Source organism: Tamandua tetradactyla, chromosome 9 (genome assembly GCF_023851605.1).
Source record: "Tamandua tetradactyla isolate mTamTet1 chromosome 9, mTamTet1.pri, whole genome shotgun sequence".
Lineage (NCBI taxonomy): Eukaryota > Metazoa > Chordata > Mammalia > Pilosa > Myrmecophagidae > Tamandua > Tamandua tetradactyla.
The window spans coordinates 37,158,085-37,176,553 of NC_135335.1; the positions used below are offsets into that span (position 1 = coordinate 37,158,085).

The following is an 18,469-nucleotide window of genomic DNA, read 5'->3' on the forward strand; positions in this document are numbered from 1 at the left end:
CTTGTGTCAGATGCTCTTTTTATCTACCTTATGGACAGATGAGTAAAACATATGGATTAAAAATAATAAATAGGGCGGGCCATGATGGCTCAGCAGGAAGAATTCTCACCTGCCAAGCCAGAGGACCCAAGTTTGATTCCTGGTGCCTGCCCATGTAAATAAATAAATAAATAAATAAATAATAGGGGGAACAAATGTTAAAATAAATTTAGTAGATTGAAATGTTTGTGATCAATGAAAAGCAGGGGTAAGGGGTATGGTATGTATGAATTTTTTTCTGTTTTCTTTTAATTTCTTTTTCTGAATTGATGCAAATGTTCTAAGAAATGATCATGATGACGAATATACAACTATGTGATGATATTGTGAGTTACTGATTATATATGTAGAATGGAATGACCATGTGGTAACAATGTTTGTGTTTGTATGTTGGTATGTTTAATAAATTAAATAAATAAATAAATAAGATCTCTGTTGAGGGTAATGACGCCTAAATATAAAGGCCAGTACTATTGTATTTCTGGTTTGTACACATTTCTTCACTTCCTACAGGATCTAAACCGCAAATGCATAAACTCGAATGATAAAGCAAGGATTTGGGACTCATAATGTATAAAAAGGTAAAAAGAACTACGTGACAAGAAGTACATAAAGGTGGGAAATGGAGGGATAGGGGAGCATAGTTTGTGTATGCTATTGGAGTTAAGTCTGTATCAAAGCAAACAAGGTAGTTAAAGATGTATGATGTTAAATTTATGCCCATGGTAACTACAGAGAAAATATTGGGGAATCTGCAAACTCATAAAGACAGAAATTAGAGTACAGGTTGCCATGGGCAGGGTTATAGGGAATGGAGAGCTAATGCAAAATGGGTGCAGAGTTTCTGTTTGGAGAGATGGGAAAATTTTAGTAATGGAAAGTGTACTGGTTTGAATCTGTGGTGGACCCCAGAAAAGTCATGTCCTTTAATCCTCATTCAATATTGCTGGCTGGGAGCTTTTTGATTGTTCCCATGGAGATGTGACTTGCCCAACTGTGTAGTAACTTTTGATTCTATGGTTTCCATGGAGTTGTGACTCCACACATTCCAGGTGGGTCTTGATTAGTCTACTGGAATCCTTAAAAAGAGGAGACATTTTGGAGAGAGCTGAAGAGCCATGAGAGAACCACGAGAACCATGAGAGTCCATGAAGCCAGAGACCTTTGGAGATGAAGAAGGAAAATGTCCCTAGGGGAGTGTCATGAAACAAGAAACCTGGAGAGAAAGCTAGCAGATGTCACCATGTTCGCCATGTGCCTTTCCAGTTGAGAGAGAAACCCTGAACTTCACTGGCCTTTCTTGAGTGAAGGTAACCTCTTGTTGGGCCTTAATTTGGACATTTTTATTGACTTGCTTTAATAGGGACATTTTCATGGCCTTAGAACTGTAAACTAGCAACTTATTAAACTCCCTTTTCTAAAAAGCCATTCCGTTTCTGGGGTATCGCATTCCAGCAGCTAGCAAACTAGGAGAGAAGGTGATGAGGGTCCCACAACAGCGTGAATGCCTTTAACCCCATTGAATGGTATGCTTGGGAGAGGTTGCGGTGAGAAAGTTTATGATATGTGTATGTTCCCACAATTAAAAAAGAGAGAGAGAGAAAGAGCAGCTAAAGAGACAATGACAATTAAAGACAATGCCTGACCCTGGAGGGGTCTAATAAGGGAGGAGAGGAAGCTCAAAAGGATATTGTTGGAACATATGAAAAAATGGTTTATAGACTGCAAGCTTTATATCAACATTGAATATCTCCAACTGGACTTACGATGGATACATAAGTGAATGTCCTTCTTAGGAAATTTACATAGTGGTTTTATGTGTTCAAGGGGCATGATGTGTACAACCTATAGTCAAGGGTTCAGAAAATGGATTGATACATAGATGCATGCATGGATGGCTGAATAGAGAGGGAGAGAGAGAGAGATGGATGGATAGAATGAGACCACAAACATAGCACAATAAAGCTGTGCATCTGGATATCTTGAGGAATAGGGGTATGTTGGATTTCTCTGTATGGGGGTTGAATTACTTCTTTTTTTTTTTAAGTTTGAAAGTACTTTAAAATAGAAGAGTTTATAATTAAGAAGAATAAGGAAAAGGAGAAGGAGAAGGAAGAGAAGGAGGAGGAAGTAAGAGGAGGAGGAGGAGAAGAAATGAGATGCCTAGAGAACCAGACTCAGAGAGTGGGGGGAACCAGAGAGAGTCAGCCAGGGCTGTACCCAGGAACCTCCTGCTGGGGCCAAAGCTCTTGACTGTCACCAGGGCCTCCCTGTCACTGCCATTCAGGATTCTTTTTTTATTTTTATTTTTTTACTTTATATTGTGGTAACATATATGCAACTCATAATTTCTCATTTGAACCACTTTCAAGTGTACAATTCAGTGACATTCATTGCATTCACAATGTTGTGCTACCTTCCACCCACCACCAAAACCTTTTCATCACCTCAGATAGAAACTCTGCACTCATTCAGCAATAACACCCCAATCCCCCTTGCCCCCTTGCCCCTGCTAGCTTCTAATCTCTTTTCTGTCTGTATGAATCTGTTTATTCTTGATATTTCATATACGTGGAATCATACACTTCCCTTCGTGTTTGATTTATTTCAACGTAACATCAAGTTCCATCTACGTTGTTGCATGGATCCGAACCTCAAGCCTTTTTATGGCTGAACAACATTCCATGGGGTATAGACGCCATATCTTGCTCATCCATCCATCTGTCGATGCACTCTTGAGTAGTTTCCACCTCACCCCAGGACTGTGGATGCTGCCACACCAGGCCAGCAAATCACCCCTCAGGGTTAAAAGCCTGGAAAGGAACATCCAGATGGCTGAGCCTAAGTCAGCTGCCCACCTCCTGAGTGCTGGGAAGGGAGTGGGCGGGAGAATTCTCTGGCTCCCTTTGGCTTCTACAGACCCAGTGAATGGAGAAGTTTCCCCCAATAGGAAATGTGTCTTGATGCTGCAGAGCCAAAACCAAGCAGATACCCACTGTACTCTCCTACAAAACCAGAGCAAATGTCACGAGCATTAAGGAATAACATCTTGTGAACACCAACTATAAAGTCCTGCCCACATGTTTGTCGTTACTGTAGCATCCAACCGCCCTGGCTGTGCTGTGATCAAAAACAGCGATAAGAGGCCCGGGCTCCACCACCCGTATTTTGTTTCATGACCCCTCACTAAAGTGGGTAGATCAACAGGCAGCAAGGTAATTTAACAGGCCCCAGAAACTGTGTCTTCCTTGAAGACAATGTTTTTTCATTTAAACCAGCTTCTTATAATGTTTATAAAAACAAGCTAATAAAATGCCTCTGGCTCAGGCTTTGAGTTGAAATTCAGAAAACACAGTATTTATCGTAGCCACATTTTTACCTTCTGATCCCACTGGGCTAATCACACAGCTGTTTTTGCTCCAAGCATGAGGGATGGGGAGCGTGTGTCCAGGTCTCCTAAAGCATTTGCTTAAAATAAAAAAATGCCTCTTTCCCCTCCTGTACATGTGGCTGCAATTAACTCTGAAGGAACCCTGCCACCTGAGAATAATTGTGGATTCTGGGCCCCAGTGTTATGACATGGTTACCTTTTCTTGTTTGGGTTGCAAATCCTCCCACTTTGAAGGTGTTTCATTTTGGGAATAGCATTGGAAGTTCCTGATTATGCATTGCTTTCTTTGCAGAGATTTATGCACCAGGAAATAGGTTGGTAGTTTTTTGTTCCTTTTTTTCCCTCTCCTTCTCCAATTACATAAAGGTGTTAGGGAAAAAAAAAACAAAACTCTTAGTCTGGCTAATGCACGATGGTCCGCCCCCTACCTCTCTGACCTCGTCCCCTACCATGCATTCCAGCTCCACTGCAGCCACAATTGGTGGTTTTGGAACATGCAAGGCATTCTCTGCCTCTGGGCCTTTGCACTTACTGTGCTCCCCTTATCTGGAACACTCTGTCCCCATTTATCCGTGCAGTTTGCTCCGTCAAATTCCTTCAGGTTTTTGCTCAAATGTCACCTTATCATAGAAGCCCCTCTGCTTCAAGTAATTCTCCTTTTCCCCTAACTTCCCTGGTACTTTCTCATTCACCCTGTTCTCCAGAGCACTTTATATATTTTAATCCTGTCTTAGTTTGTTTTTTCCCACAAGAATGCTATCTTGATGAGGCAGAGCCTATGTCTTTTTCACTAACCACCAGTGTCGAGTACATAGGAAGTACTCAATAAACTGCGTTCAATGACTAAGTGTGTGCCATGGTCACAGCTGTCATTTAATAAGTAATAGAATTACAAGCATGATATCTCTAATAGTGGAGTGAAGTTGTGCCTGTGCAGATAATGCCTTCAGGGTCAAGGGCAGTGAGGAGGTCAGGCCACCATAAGAAGAGGCATCAGGATCAGAAGCCACTGGGTAAAGGGAAAATGCAACATCTAAATCTTCAGCCTTAACCCCGCCTCTGAACTCCAGGCTCATATATCCAGCTGCCTGTTTCACGTTCCCTTCTGGATGTCTCATAGGGAGCTCACACTAAATTATATGTAAGATGGAACCCTTGAATACCTTATGGTATAAATCTGCTTCTACCAGTGTCATCTCATTTCATTCCATGGCCACCTTCCACCTTTGCTCAGGCTGAAAGTCAAGGAATTATCCTGGGTACTTGTCTTCCCTCCAGTCCACCCCCCACCCCCCACCCCCCACCTCATGCAATCCTCCAGAAAGTCTGCCAACTCTGCCACAATGGAGATGGCCCGCAGACACCCAAAGAGTTCTTTTGTGTTCCCATACAGGAACTGCCTTCCTTGTCCCCCTTCATTCAGGTGAGGACATGTGACATCAGTGGAATGTAGGTGGAAGTCATGTGGGCCACAAGTGGTCAGGAGGCATTTGTGCCTTCTCCCTGCTTTCTTTCTCTATCTGTTGGCCAGGTGAAGGGGATCTTACGGAGGACTCTGCGACCGCAGGGGCCATCAGTCACTAAATGGAAGGATCCTGGGTATTTGAGTCACCACATGGAGGAGAGCCACTTGCTCTCCCATGATACCTGTTTGGACTTCATATGAAAAAATCACCAAGATTTGGGGGTTTATCTGTTACAGTCACTGGCAATACCTTAACTAGAACATCCACCTCCAAAACTTATCTCAAATCTGCCCAATTATCATCGTCAACCTTTCATCTTATTTTGAACCACAATCCTCTCTCCCCTAGCTTACAGGAGATAGGTTGTAAGAGCTTCTAACCTATCTCCTTGCTTCTATCTTTACCCTATGCAGTCTTTTATCCACACAGCTGTCAGGGGAATCTTTTAAGACCCCAAATCATGTTACCCCTTTCCCTAGACCCCCTCAAATGGCTTCCCTTTGCTTATAGAATAGAGTTTGAACTCCATACCTTGGTCTGTAAGGCCTTAAGTGCTCTGGCCTCTGACTATTTCCCCAACTTCATCTCAAACCTCTCTCCTCCTCACTCATTATGATCCTACCACCCTGGCCTCATTTCCTTGAACATGGCAAACTTGTCCCCGTCCCTGAGCCTTCGTATTTTTGCTTGGAAATCTTTTTCCCCAGATTGTTGTGCGGCTGCCTCCTTTTCATCCTTCAGGTCTCAGCTCAAATGTCACCTCCTCAGATCACACAATCCAAAATGATGCCTTCCACAGCTGTAAGCTGTCATTCCTTATTATTATTATTATTTATTCACTAGAGAAGTTGTGGTTTACAGAACGGTCATGCAGTACAGGATTCCCATACACCACCCTATTATTATCACCTTGCATTGGTGTGGTACACTTGTTACAACTGGTGACGGCACATTTTTATGATTGTGCTTTTAACTGCAGTCCATGGTTTCACTTTGAATTTGCTGTTTGCGTAGCTTCATGGATTTTTTTAAACGTCTTATTCTATTACAATGTATATTATATATATTATTCCCCTTTTCACCAAGTTCAGATACATTTCAATGCCATTAATCGTGCTCACAATGTTGTGCCACCCTCACCACCATCCACTGCCAAAACTTTCCCTCACCTCACATAGAAACCCCTGTCCCTTTTAACCCTTAACACCCCGTTCCCTGTCTCCATCCCATCCCCCATAACCTGTATTCTAGATTCTGACTATGAATTTGCTTATTCTAATTATTTCGAATCAATGAAACCACACGATATTTGTCCTTTTGTGCACTGGCTTTTTTCACTCAATATGACGTCTTCAAGGTTCATCCACCTTGTTACACGTATTGGGACCTCTGTCCTTTGGTGGCTGACCAGGATTCCATTATGTGCATATACCATGCTTTGTTTATCCATTCATGGGTCGAAGGACCCTAGGGGTGCTAGTTGGTCATTCTTTGTTTCGTTACCCTGTTTTATTTCTTCAGGGCTCTCATCACTACTTTAAATGACCTCGTTTAAGTTGCCTTCAGTTACATGACTTAAATTATGTTTCCTGGCTTATTGCTTCTCTCCCCGCCTCCCCCGCCCCAACACCTCACCATTTAGAGTATCAGTTCTATGAGAGCACAGACTCGTTTGTATCCTCCATATCTAAAACGAAATGGCAAACAGATGGTGCTCAATGAATGTACAAAGACAGAAAGAAGGGAGGGAGGCGGGAACAATAATGGCCTAATTAAATTGAGGCCCTCACAGCCCAGCCCAAGGATCTACCCGAAGGTCCTGGAGAAGAGGAGGTGTGGGTGGGTGGGGGGGGAGGGGTGTGGGGGGGCGGGGGGGGGAGACACATGCCATGGAAGGTGAATAGACAGAACTGTGGTTTCAATAGCAGCTCTAGAGTGTAGATGTGACATTACCTAATGCCCTGAGGTATCGGCTTACTATCCTTTGGAAAGCTCTCTCCCACTCTGGAAGAAAATATCCTTGTCCCCCCTTTTTCCCTTCTGCATAGAAACCTCATCTATTTTGAACATAAACCCACTTCCCCTGCTGCTCTAAGGAAGAAGGAAAGGTCTTGCTCTGAAGTTGCAGGGAACAATTACACTGTAAAGCCTTTAAACACTGGAGAGATGTAAAAAAAAAAGATATGGATCTGGTTTCATCCAAGATGGCTAATCTGATTACTTATTTACAAATATATCAAATCCTTAAAAAAATAATTTTGTACATTGTGGTGCCCTAAATGCAAACTTAGCCTGCTTATTGGGTCATTCAGTGCTGTTTACAGTAGGGGTACGTGAGAATTTGAACTGAGAGTCTCTTTTATTGGTTATGTAACTGCTCTAATCCATGCAACCACCTTACTAAGTAGAAACCACCCCCCCATCATATATGTGAGGAAGTAGAAACTTGCCCAAGTTAAGGAACGTATTTGAGACCATGCAGCTAGAAAGTGGTGGAGCCAAGGTTTAAACTCTTCTCATGCCAAAGTCTTAGTAATCATGTACCGGGGACTTCATCTTCTGACAAATACAGTGATGACGTTTGAACCCCAGCAAATTCTAACTCCATGTGGTAGCCCAAGGGGCTGGGAAAGCAAGAGAAACTTTAAAAATATATATACGTCAATATATGCATTAATTTTAATTTCAAAAATACGCAAATTCTACAGTGGCCAAGAGAATTCCATTGATTCTTTTTGTTTTCACTTTTTAATGTGAAACAACGTCAAACTTACCAGATACTTGCAAGAATAATACAAAATCCATACAGAAAACTCCAATACACCCCTCACCCAGATACCCAGATCCACCAACTTCTAACACTTTGTCACATTTGTGTCATCATTCTATCTATCCATCCTTCTGTCCATCCATCTCCTGTCTTTCTGTCTGTCTACCTAAGAGGAGACTTTTTCCTTCAGCATTGAAGTGTTGGTTAAAGAGCGCAGATGCAATGTCTGCTTAGAGATGATCAAAAGAGTCTTTTTTGGGTGAACTTAGTGGGATTCTTGAGAGATTACTGAACAAAGACTCAGGCCACTTGATTGTGCCCTACTCAAGTTAGCTACACTACTACGGCAAATGTTTTACACTCTCTGAGTCTTAGTCTCCTCATCTGTAGAATGGTGACAGTAATGTGTACTGCTCAGGATCACACTGCATTAAATGAGAATTCTCATCACCGTGACTTGTGTGTGGTTGGCACCCAGAAATGCTGATCTTCCTTTTTCCTTGTTCACTTTCTCCTTGCTTTTATGTAGTACATGCTTTGTAAGAGTTGAATGCAAAAGAAGAAAAAGAGACATAGCCATCCAACTTGAAGAATTTCTCTCAGAGGTGGTATTCTCCTCCGGATTCCACACTCAGAAGAAAAACACATGCTCTTTTTTGGTAAGTTCCCCAATTTAAACCATTCTCAGACTCAAAGACAGTTAGTTAACTGTAGCCATACTCTGGCTGGCCTTGGACACAACATCTGCAACATTCTTTTCTTTGCAAAATGGCTCTCATTATCTCCTCTCCCAGCACACTGAAGTTTGTCTCTAGAAACGACAGCAAGAACACATTGCCAAGCCGAATTGGTCTTGCAGGATTTAAAAGAAAATTCCGTGTGTGAAGACAAATCCATCTTTGGATCAGTGTTTGATACCAATCTGAGATCTGAGGTCTGAGCAATTGCTCTAGCCATAAACTGTTTTTGCTTAAGGGGACTATTTTGGAACCATGCTTTGAAATCAGCTGACATACAGACAACCTCTCACCCTCTGAGAGGTTTCAAATGGTGCACCCCCAAAACTTGGAACGTTGCCCTCAAGCACAGCTCTTCATCTAATTCTGCAAAAGGCTTGAGGTTCAGGTTTCTACCACTCAAATGGTCCCGTTTCACTGGACTCCATCCAGTTAGTTGAAGGATAAAATCAGATGACCCACTTTGGGTCGCGATAGAGGTAGGACTCACTTCTGAGCTCTCAAGGCTATTTAAGGAAAGGAAGGGAATGAATTTTTTATGGACAGCTTAATGTGCATACCTGGTCCTGATAGAAGTTTTACTATGCATCTGCTTAGACATTTGCAAATGTTTTAACCTTGGGTAGGTCTATTATTTTCCACCTTCTTATCCCGTGACAAACCTCTGAAATCTGAGCAGTAGAAGACTTTGTAGCCAGGTCTGGATTTGAATTCTGACTATCCTACACTAGCGAACAGCACCCCACGGAGCATCTTTAGCTCTCTTAACCATACTTTCATTTTATTCTTGTTTTTTATATTTTAATATGAAAAATTTCAAACATACGCAAGAGTGTAGAGAACAGTATAATGAACCCCCTGTAATGAGTTTCAACCAATTGAACAGCTTCAAAAATAGTTACCTCCTGGTCAATCTTATTTCTTCTCTATCCTCACTCACCTCCCTCCTTGATTATTTTAATCGTTCTTAATTATTTTAAAAATAAATCTCTGGTGCATTTATGAAATCCTTGGTTTGAAGCATATTCTCATCAGGGGTCCATGCATAGCCTACTCATTTATTTGGTTTGCTCCTTAGTTATTTTTTAAAAAATTTTTCTTGTGGTAACTTATATGTACAACAGAGAATTTCCCATTTTAACCACTTACATGTGTACAATTCAGTGATATCAATCACACTCATAATATATAATATTTTGCCACCATCACCACAATCCATTCCAAGATTTTTTCATCACCCCAAACAGAAACTGCACTCATTAAGCAATAACTCCTTAGTTCTTCTCCACCCCAGGCCCTGGTAATCTACTTTTTGTCTCTATGAACTTACTTATTCTAGGTATTTCATAAAGCTGAAATCATACAATATTTGTTCTTTTGTGTCTGGCTTATTTCACTCAACATGATGACTCAAGGTTCATCCATGAAGTCGCATGTATGAGATCTTCAAACTTTGGACAGTTGAATAATATTCCATTGTATGTATATACCGGATTTTGTTTATTCATTCACCTGCTCATGGACTTTTGGGTTGCTTCCACCATTTGGCTAAATTGCAGAGTCATATGGTAGTTCTATGTTTAACTTTCTGAGGACGCCTCAAACTCTTTCCCACAGTGGTTGCACCATTTATGTTCCTTCCAACAATGCGCAAGGGTTTCTGTTTATCTGCATCCTTGTAAACATTTCTTTTTTGTTTTTATTTTTGATAGTAGCCATCTTAGTGGGTGTGAAATGGTAGCTCACTCTGGTTTTGATACGCATTTGCCTAATTTCTAATGATACAGAGCATATTTTCATGTGTTTACTGGCCATTTGTCTATATTCTTTAGAGAAATTTCTATTCAAGTACTTTGTCCTTTTTTTTTGAGGGAAGGAGGTGACTTTTTCACTGAAATTAAAGTTTTTTCCAAGTCAATAGATATATTTTTACACAGGAAAATTTAACAATTAAAAAAAATTAAAGGAACCTAGAAGAGATGGCTGTCCAGCCTTTTAATAAGGCAAGAACTCAGATATCAAAAAATGGAACACAATATCAGCTTTTCTTTCAGGATCAGGGAGTGAGTTTAAATTATTAGCATTCTTTTTAATAGTCCACAGCTAATAGCATAATTTAATGACCTTAATGATGTAAGTTCTTATAAATTAACAATTGATTAAGAAGTTGTAAAGAGGTTTTCATGAAATGAGATGATTACAATTCAGCAGAAGTTCTTTAAAAAGCAACTATGAAATACCTTTGTTCATTTTTAAATTGGGTTGTTTGTCTTTTTGTTGTTCAGTCATAGGAGTTCTTTGCATATTGTGGATATTACACCCTTCTCAGAGATAAGGTTTCCAAATATTTTCTCCTGTTCTGTAAGTTGTCTTTTCACTTTCTTGATAAATGTCCTTGAATGCTTAATTTTTTTTTTTTGCATGGGTGGGCACTGGGAATTGAACCCGAGTCCCTGGCATGGCAGGTGCCTGCTGAACCACCATGGCCTGCCCTGATGTTTAAAACTTTTTAACTTTGATGAAGTCCATTTAATCTGTTTTTTTCTTTTGTTGCTCATACTTTTGGCATATTTAAGAAATTATTGCCAAATCCAAGGTCATGAATATTTTCCCCGATGTTTTCTTCTAAAAGTTTTATGGTTTTAGTTCTTATGTTTAGGTCCTCGATCCATTTTGAGGGAATTTTTTATATGTGGTGTAAGGAAGGGGTATAACCTCATTCTTTTGCGTGTGGATATCCAATTTTCTCAGGACCATTTGTTGACAAGATTATTCTTTTCCCATTTAAGGTACTTGACGCCCTTGTTTAAATCAGTTGGCCACAGAGTTGTGTTTTCATTTCTGAACTCTTGATTCAATTCCATTCATCTATATATCTATCTTTACATCAGTACCACACTGTTTGGATTACTGTGGCTTTGTAGTAAGTTTTGAATTCAGGAAGTGTGAGACCTCCAATTTTGTTGTACTTTTTCAAAGTGGTTTTTGCTGTCTGGGGCTCCTTGCCATCTCATGTAAATTTGAAGCTCGGCTTTTCCATTTCTGTAAAAGAAGGCTGCTGGGATTTTTATTGGGATTGTGTTGAATCTGTAAATCACATTGAATTGTATTGATATCTTAACAATACTATCTCCTAAGCCATGAACACAGAATATCTTTTCATTTATTTAGGTCCTCTTTATTTTTTTAGCTTTACCATTAAAAAATTTATTTTTTTATTGACAAAACAATATACAAGCATACAAACATTCTTAACATACAAACATACCATACACGGTATAAAATCAGTGACTCACAATGTCATCACATAGTTGTGTATTCATCATCATGATCATTCCTTTGGACATTTGCATAACTCCAGAAAAAGAAACAAAAAGAAAAAAGAAAAAACTCATACCATACTCCTCATCCCTTCCTCTCATCGGCCACTAGCATTTCCAGCTATCCAATTTATTTCAAACTTTGTTCCCCCTATTATTTGTTTACTTTTTTATCCATATTCACCCCCTCCACCATGGACAGGCACCAGGAATCGAACCCGGGTCTCCGGCATGGCAGGTAAGAACTCTGCCACTGTGCCACCGTGGCCTGCCCTATCCATATTTTTCACTCATCTATCATGCCCTAACTAAAAGGAGCATCAGACACAAGGTTTTCACAAGCACACAGTCACAATGTAAAAGCTATATCATTATACAATCATCTTCAAGAAACAAGGCTACTAGAACACAGCTCTATAGTTTCAGGTACTTCCCTCCAGCCTCTCCAATACATCATAAATTAAAAAGGGATTACAATCCCTTAGATTACAATCTAAGACCCTTTACAATAAATCCCAACCTGATAACCCATGCTCTTGACTTTAGTTCAACAAATTTTTATATTATAGTTAGTCCATAGGATTGAGGTATGATATTTGTCTTTATTTATTTGTTTATTTATTGCATGGGTAGGCTCCGGGAATTGAACCTGGGTCTCTGGCATTGCAGGCGAGAATTCTGCCACTGAGCCATCATTGCCCGCCCCAATATTTGTCTTTTCATTCCTGACATTTCATTCAACACACAGCTGTTAAGGTTCTTTCATCTAGTTGCATGCCTCACAACTTCATTCCTTCTTGTGGCCACTCAGTAGTCCATTGTGTGTATACACCACAGTTCCCCTTCCATTCCTCAGTCGCTGTCCCCTTAGGCCACCTTCAGTCATTGCTGATCACTAACACTGCCGCCAGAAATACCAGGGTGCAAATGTCTATTTGTGTCCCCACACTCAGTTTCTCCCAGTATACGCTGAGCCCGGTTTCAGGATCTTATGCTAACCCACCCCTGGCCTCCTGTGGAGCCACCACACTGCCCTCCAAGGGGCTGCCCATCTCATTTCCCTACCAACTGTGAATAGGTTCATCACTGTCTCTGCATTCTCTCTAGTACTTATAGGTCCTCTTTAATTTCTAAATAGTTATTTTTAATCACCAACCTGTGAACCCACCACCTAAAAGCTAGGACCTCAACAAATAACCTATATCTAACCAAATGGCTCCCTTCCATCTAATCCCAGACCTTCTCTTGCCATTAGCCTACATCCTCAGGTCGGCATTCCCCTACCCCATTTTTCTGTATTTTTATTGCAGGTATATGTACTCCTAAAATTATTATTTTATTTTTCACATTATAAATAACGGTCTTATGCTGTATGTAATCTTATGAAGCTTTTTCCACTTACCGTTGTGACAATTCGTCTACAATATTACAGACTGCTATAGGTTATTTGTTTAGACTGTCGTATAATATTCCATTATGCTAACATTCTATTGTGTCCTGATAGGTTCTATTTTCAGTTCTAGTCTACCTACATCTTCAGAGCAACCCCCCTTCTTCTTAGTTAACTACAGTGTCTGTCTCTTCCTCACAAATAAAACAGTCGAACTAAATCACACTAATGCTGACGTCAGGGTAATAGTGAGATTAATCCTTGCAAAGGTCAAAGACTTGTCACATCCACGAGACAGAGGCCTGTGTTCCCATGATTGATCTCCAGAATGAAGTTTGCTCTGAGCAGCGATGGAAATTAAAGAGGCAGCTCTAGGACCTCCGACTGACCCCAAATGGAAATCATTTAGCCACATACAGATGACTGAGTTGCTGTAAAGATCAAATGAGATAACGTGAAGTGGGAACACTTTGTGAGCCCTACAGTTGTCTAATAATCATGCAGTTGTATAATTATTGTTATCATTATTCATTTGCATTATCTGGGCAAATTCATTTTCCTATTCCTCCAAGAACGGGATTGGTGTCTTTGTATAATATGCACCAACGGTACGGGATTTAAAGCAGCAGTTATTGGATTTACATGCTGAATTTAAGGCAGGAAGAGAGAAAGAGGGAGATGTGAATATTCATTGAAGACCTCTGCATAGGCCCCAATCTCTACAAGGGTTCTTCAAAGTAAGAATTAGTATCACTGTTTTACAGATGAGAAAACTGAGGCTTGATAACTGCCCAATGTCCTATAACTAAAAGACAAATCCAGGTCTGTCTGAATCTAAAGCCCTTTTTTCTGCCTTGCCACGCTTCCTGGAATCTGACCAAGCAGTCCTTACTCTTTCAGCATTCCCTGTCCTAATTTGGCAGGAAGAAAACCTCCTATTTCTGATCTGTTTCGAGGATTTCTCTGGTCCCATCTGAGGCCAATGATGAACTAAAACGGAGTCTAAGGAAAATATCTTGGTAAGTTTTGGGCCTTCACAATTTCAATCTATGAATTTTTTACGTTTTTTGTTTTTTTTTTTTTGGTGTGTATGTATAAAATTTAACACCATGCAAAGTAAAGAAAGGAAAAGGCAATAAATTTTAAAGCACACTTCAACAAGTAGTTATAGGATAGGTCCCGGAGTTTGTCATGGGCTACCATTTCACCATCTCCCATTTTTTCCTTCTAGCTGCTCCAAAACACTGGACGCTAGAAGGAATATCAATATAGTGATTCAGCAGCCATACTTGTTTGTTACATCCTACTTTTTCTGTTATACCTCCTCCTTCTCCTTTGATATGTAGGTGTATGGAGCAGCTCCAGACTCCTTCTCCCAAAATGTAGGTGTGTGGAGCAGCGTTGCCGGAGCAGCGTTGCAGGAGCAGCGCCTCCTGCTCGGTGTTACCGGCTTAGCGTGGCTAGCTCAGTGTTAACCAGCTCAAGTTAGTTCTTCGGATGCTCACGCAGTGTGGCAGAAGCTCTTTTATTTCTTTCTCACGAGAAAGGGAACTCACAGGAACAAGCAGCGAGCGAGTGCAAAGCCTGGCAGCCGCAGGCTCCTTCTGTTTTAGTCCCTCACACAAAGGAATTCCTCCCGCGGTTCGCCATTGGCTGGCTACTTCGGAGTTAAAATCTAATCTCGGAAACTAGCCAATTAAAAAATGAGTTTTCTACACATTATTATCATAATTATTCATCTGTCTTTGACCAACCACAGATGAAGGTATGCTGAGTCCTTCATTTGTGTGTTTAGCTGCCCTTGGAGAGGACCAAGCAAGTAAACCTCATACCTGACCAATCACAGATGAAGGTATATTGAGTCCTCATTATCATATGTTGTTTGGCGGGGGTGGGGGGTGGGATGGGGTGCGGGATGTGGGCCGGATTAGAAGGTCCGGGTTTAAGTTGCTTTCTTATTTGAGTGGAAGGAATCCACCATCCCCTACACAGGGACCTTTGGGCAATCCCCATTCTACTTTTTCACGTTGAGGGGTGTCGAAACTAAAGGATTGGGGGATGTAATTAATCTCTGAATTTTGATCTGGAGTCCAGGAACCAAGGGGCAGTTCTGTTGAGGCTCACTGTCACCGCAGTTGCCCCTCTGCAGTGGCCTGGTGTGGCCTGAAGAAAAGTGCATTCCACAAGGGGTCAGAAGACGTGCGTTCTGGTTCAGGCAACACCCCTGTGTGTTTCAGGGAAACCGTTTTAATCTGCCTGTAAAACGGAACGATTAACACCTGTCCTCAGTCCCTCACTGGGGTGCAGATCAAATGGGATAAGATAATGCGCTGTGACTTGAAATGATCGGATGAGGTAATAAATGGGAAAACAGGAAAGCTTTTTTTTCCCCTAGCACTAATGTAAGCTGGTATTTTTATGGTTATCATCATTCCCTCTCAGCAGAGCCCTCTCCCAGGGAAAGCCCTTAGAGAGGGGGCTCCTAATAACTGCTGAGGTTTGAGAACAGCCAGAAGGCAAGCAACATGATGCCATTTAAAGCAAACCAGAGGAAGTCCAGTCTCTGACTATTTATTTTATGAAGTTAGAGGCTGGATATGTTAAGCAAATGTTTTCTTAATTGTGGCAGCAGGAGAAAGCAATGGGGGCAAGGGCTGCCGGGGATGGAAGGGACTCTCAGGCTCCACCCCCCTACTCTCCCCCACCCCCACCCCCAAATCTCCAGAGAATGACAGGAAAATATTAAAGACAGGCCTTTTCGTTTCCTGATCACATGTCTGCTCCGCTGCTGTAATAAGAGCATGTACCAATTAGAAACGTTTCACCTCCTCCAGCTCTGCTCCTCCCCGCGCACATTTCAGAGCAGCCCCGGTTGTGGACTTGAGTTTGCCAAACCCAGCAAACACGGGTGTGTGAGCGGCTGACGAGAACTCCTTCCACCTCGTCCCTCCTCCGCCTTTGCTCGCTCCCTTCCAACTGTTTTGATTTACTGGGACTTCCTCCTCCGAGCCGAGGGTGGGGGAAGAAAAGAAGCCGCGGGGTGCCTGGCGTGTGAGCGTGCGCGTGTGCGCGCGCGGAGTAGAGCGGTGGAGTGTAAAATGCTGTAATGGGAGGAAGCCGAGCGGCGTCGGAGCGCCCGGGACCGCACAGGCCGTTCTGATCGCCGAGGCACCTGAGCGCACACCTCCCCAAGCAAGCGCGACCTGTACCTGCAGGTACTTGTGGCCGCCGGCCTGTCTGGGCAGTGTGGCTGGGGCGTGTGTGGGGGTGACTACAGGGTGAGGCAGTGCCCCCGGTTGGCGCCCGGCGGAGCGTGGAGACCAGGGAGCCGAGAGGTGCCAGTGGTGTGCCGCATTCCGGGGTGAGCGCGGGTGTGAACCCTGGGCGCCTATGGGTTTTGCACGCCCTTGCTCAGGTTGCTTCGCGAGCAGGTGTGTGTGTGTGGCCAGTTGCTTCGCGAGCAGGGGTGTGTGTGTGTGTGTGTATGTGTGTGAGGCCAGGACCCGCGCGGGTCTGAAGCGAAGGGCAGTGGAGGTGGTGCGGCTCTGCCTTGAGCGCCCCCGGCGGTTGGCAGGCTGCGCGCGGCGGTGACGGGGCTGCAGGTCCGGTGGGTACCGGGTATGACTGGCCCGTGAACGTCGGCGCCACACGTGTTGTGTCCACTGGGTGCATGTGGGGAGCGTGCATAGCCCCTAGCCCGCACCCGAACGTGCGGGAAATGTGGGTCTGCGTTTGTGCGTGTGCTCTGAAGATGGTTCGCACCGGCTGCGCGTTAGGTCTGGAGGTGTGGGAGGTGCCAGGTACACTAGACTGCGGTGGGTCCACGCGTCCCCTCCGGGCTGGCCCCTTGTCTGATGGGTCACTTGGAAGCCCCGGGCCCTCCTGGAACGGGCTGTTTCCGCGCGCCCACTCGGGCCAGGTAGGTGCGAGGTGACGCCGGGCGCGCGGCTGGGGAGGGTAGAGGAGCCTCGCCCGGCCGCGGCCAGACCCCGCCCCCGGCCTCCCTCGGGGCTCACCTGGGCTCCGCCCCACCTGGTTGGTGCAAGGGGCGTGCCCGGGGGGCGTGCCCAGAGACGGGCGGGGCGGGGCGGGGCGGGCCTGGCCGAGGCCGCCGGAGAGCGAGCGGGCGAGCGGGCAGGCTGGCAGGCGGGCGGCACCTCATTCCAGGGATTCCTTGCGCTCCCGCGCTCGCGTCCGCCGCCGAGCCGGCCCAGCGCGCGCCGCCTGAGTGTGCGAGTGCGTGACGGGAGACTCAGTGCGGGAGCGCGCCTCCGGGAGTGCGCCCCGCGCGTCGGGCTCCGCGCGCCTGGCCGGCCCCAGCCGGCACGGTCCCGCCCTTGCCCCCCGTGGGGCCCGGCTGGCCGGAGGTCCGCGCTCCCGGAGCCGCCCCGGGGTGAGTGCGGGAGAGCCGGGCGGAGCGGGCAGGACGGTGCCGGGGACCCCGGTGCTTAGGCGAGGGCCGGGCCTGCGGGAAACCCAAGGGTGGGGGTGACGTGGAGCCAGGACGAGGGGCACCCTCCTGGAGGGAGGGTAGTTAGGAGGAGCCGGGTGTGAACTGAAGTCCCTGGAGTGCGGGAGGGCGCGGTCTGGCCCCTGGAGGGGTCCCAAGAGGGGGTTACCTGGGAATCGGAGGTGTGGGGCCTGCAGAGGTCCTGGTCAGTGGCCAGGGAAGACTGCACTGCGGGGCTGTGGGAAAGGGAATGAGAATGGACAGCTGGAACAGGGTCGCCTTCCTCGTCATTTATTTCCTGCCCCCTCTATGAAAGAAGACAGCGCACTCTTCCTGCACCGTGACCAGGCCTAGCTGGAAAACAGAAGTCTTTAACCAAAACAAACAAACAAAAAAGGCAGTCTCCCTTCCTTCATCACACTGAAAACATTTAAATGTCTTAGGTTAGGATGACAATACTTGCTGGGGCTATTAAGTCAGTCTTTATGTGCTTTCCTGGCATGTGATCGCCTGTTAAGCGAGTTTTTTTAAAAACTCGGTTTCACTTTGATCCTTGGTGCTGTATATTTGCTGGTTGTATTTCCTTCTCTGTGGTTAATGAGAACCAGCAGCTTTGCGGGCGGCGGGAGGGGGAAGAGGCTCTTGTAGTTATCAGCAGCCCCCTCTTTTTGAGAGGTGCTCTCTCCCAATTGGTTGAGTTTTCTATCACTCTCTAAACCCAAGCCCTGTCTTGACTAGAAAGTCTCACATTTCTTTCGTCCGAACATTGGAAGACAAAAGCAGTAAATGTTAATTTTCCTATTAGGATTAGAAGGCGAGTTTTGCACACAATTTTAGCATACCAAACTTTGACTGGTAGGTCAAGTCTCTAGACTACAGACGCGTGATGTTCATTGTTCCTGGCTT

At 44.2% G+C, this 18,469-nt stretch overlaps 1 protein-coding gene across 5 annotated transcripts in view; it reads left to right on the forward strand.

Annotated features, from left to right (window-relative positions):
- Positions 1-1,096: 1,096 nt before the first annotated feature.
- The window catches only part of VGLL4 (vestigial like family member 4), a 211,920-nt gene continuing 194,547 nt past the window's right edge, over positions 1,097-18,469 (forward strand). The window contains exons 1-2 of one of the 5 annotated variants that reach the window (XM_077116548.1): positions 1,097-1,349; positions 8,196-8,325. The gene's annotated coding sequence lies outside the window, so the exon portion shown is untranslated. Of the gene's footprint in view, positions 1,350-8,195; positions 8,326-14,045; positions 14,133-15,986; positions 16,329-17,425; positions 17,507-18,469 lie in introns of those variants that run through there. The other 4 variants (XM_077116551.1, XM_077116550.1, XM_077116547.1 and 1 more) reach the window with 4 other exon arrangements.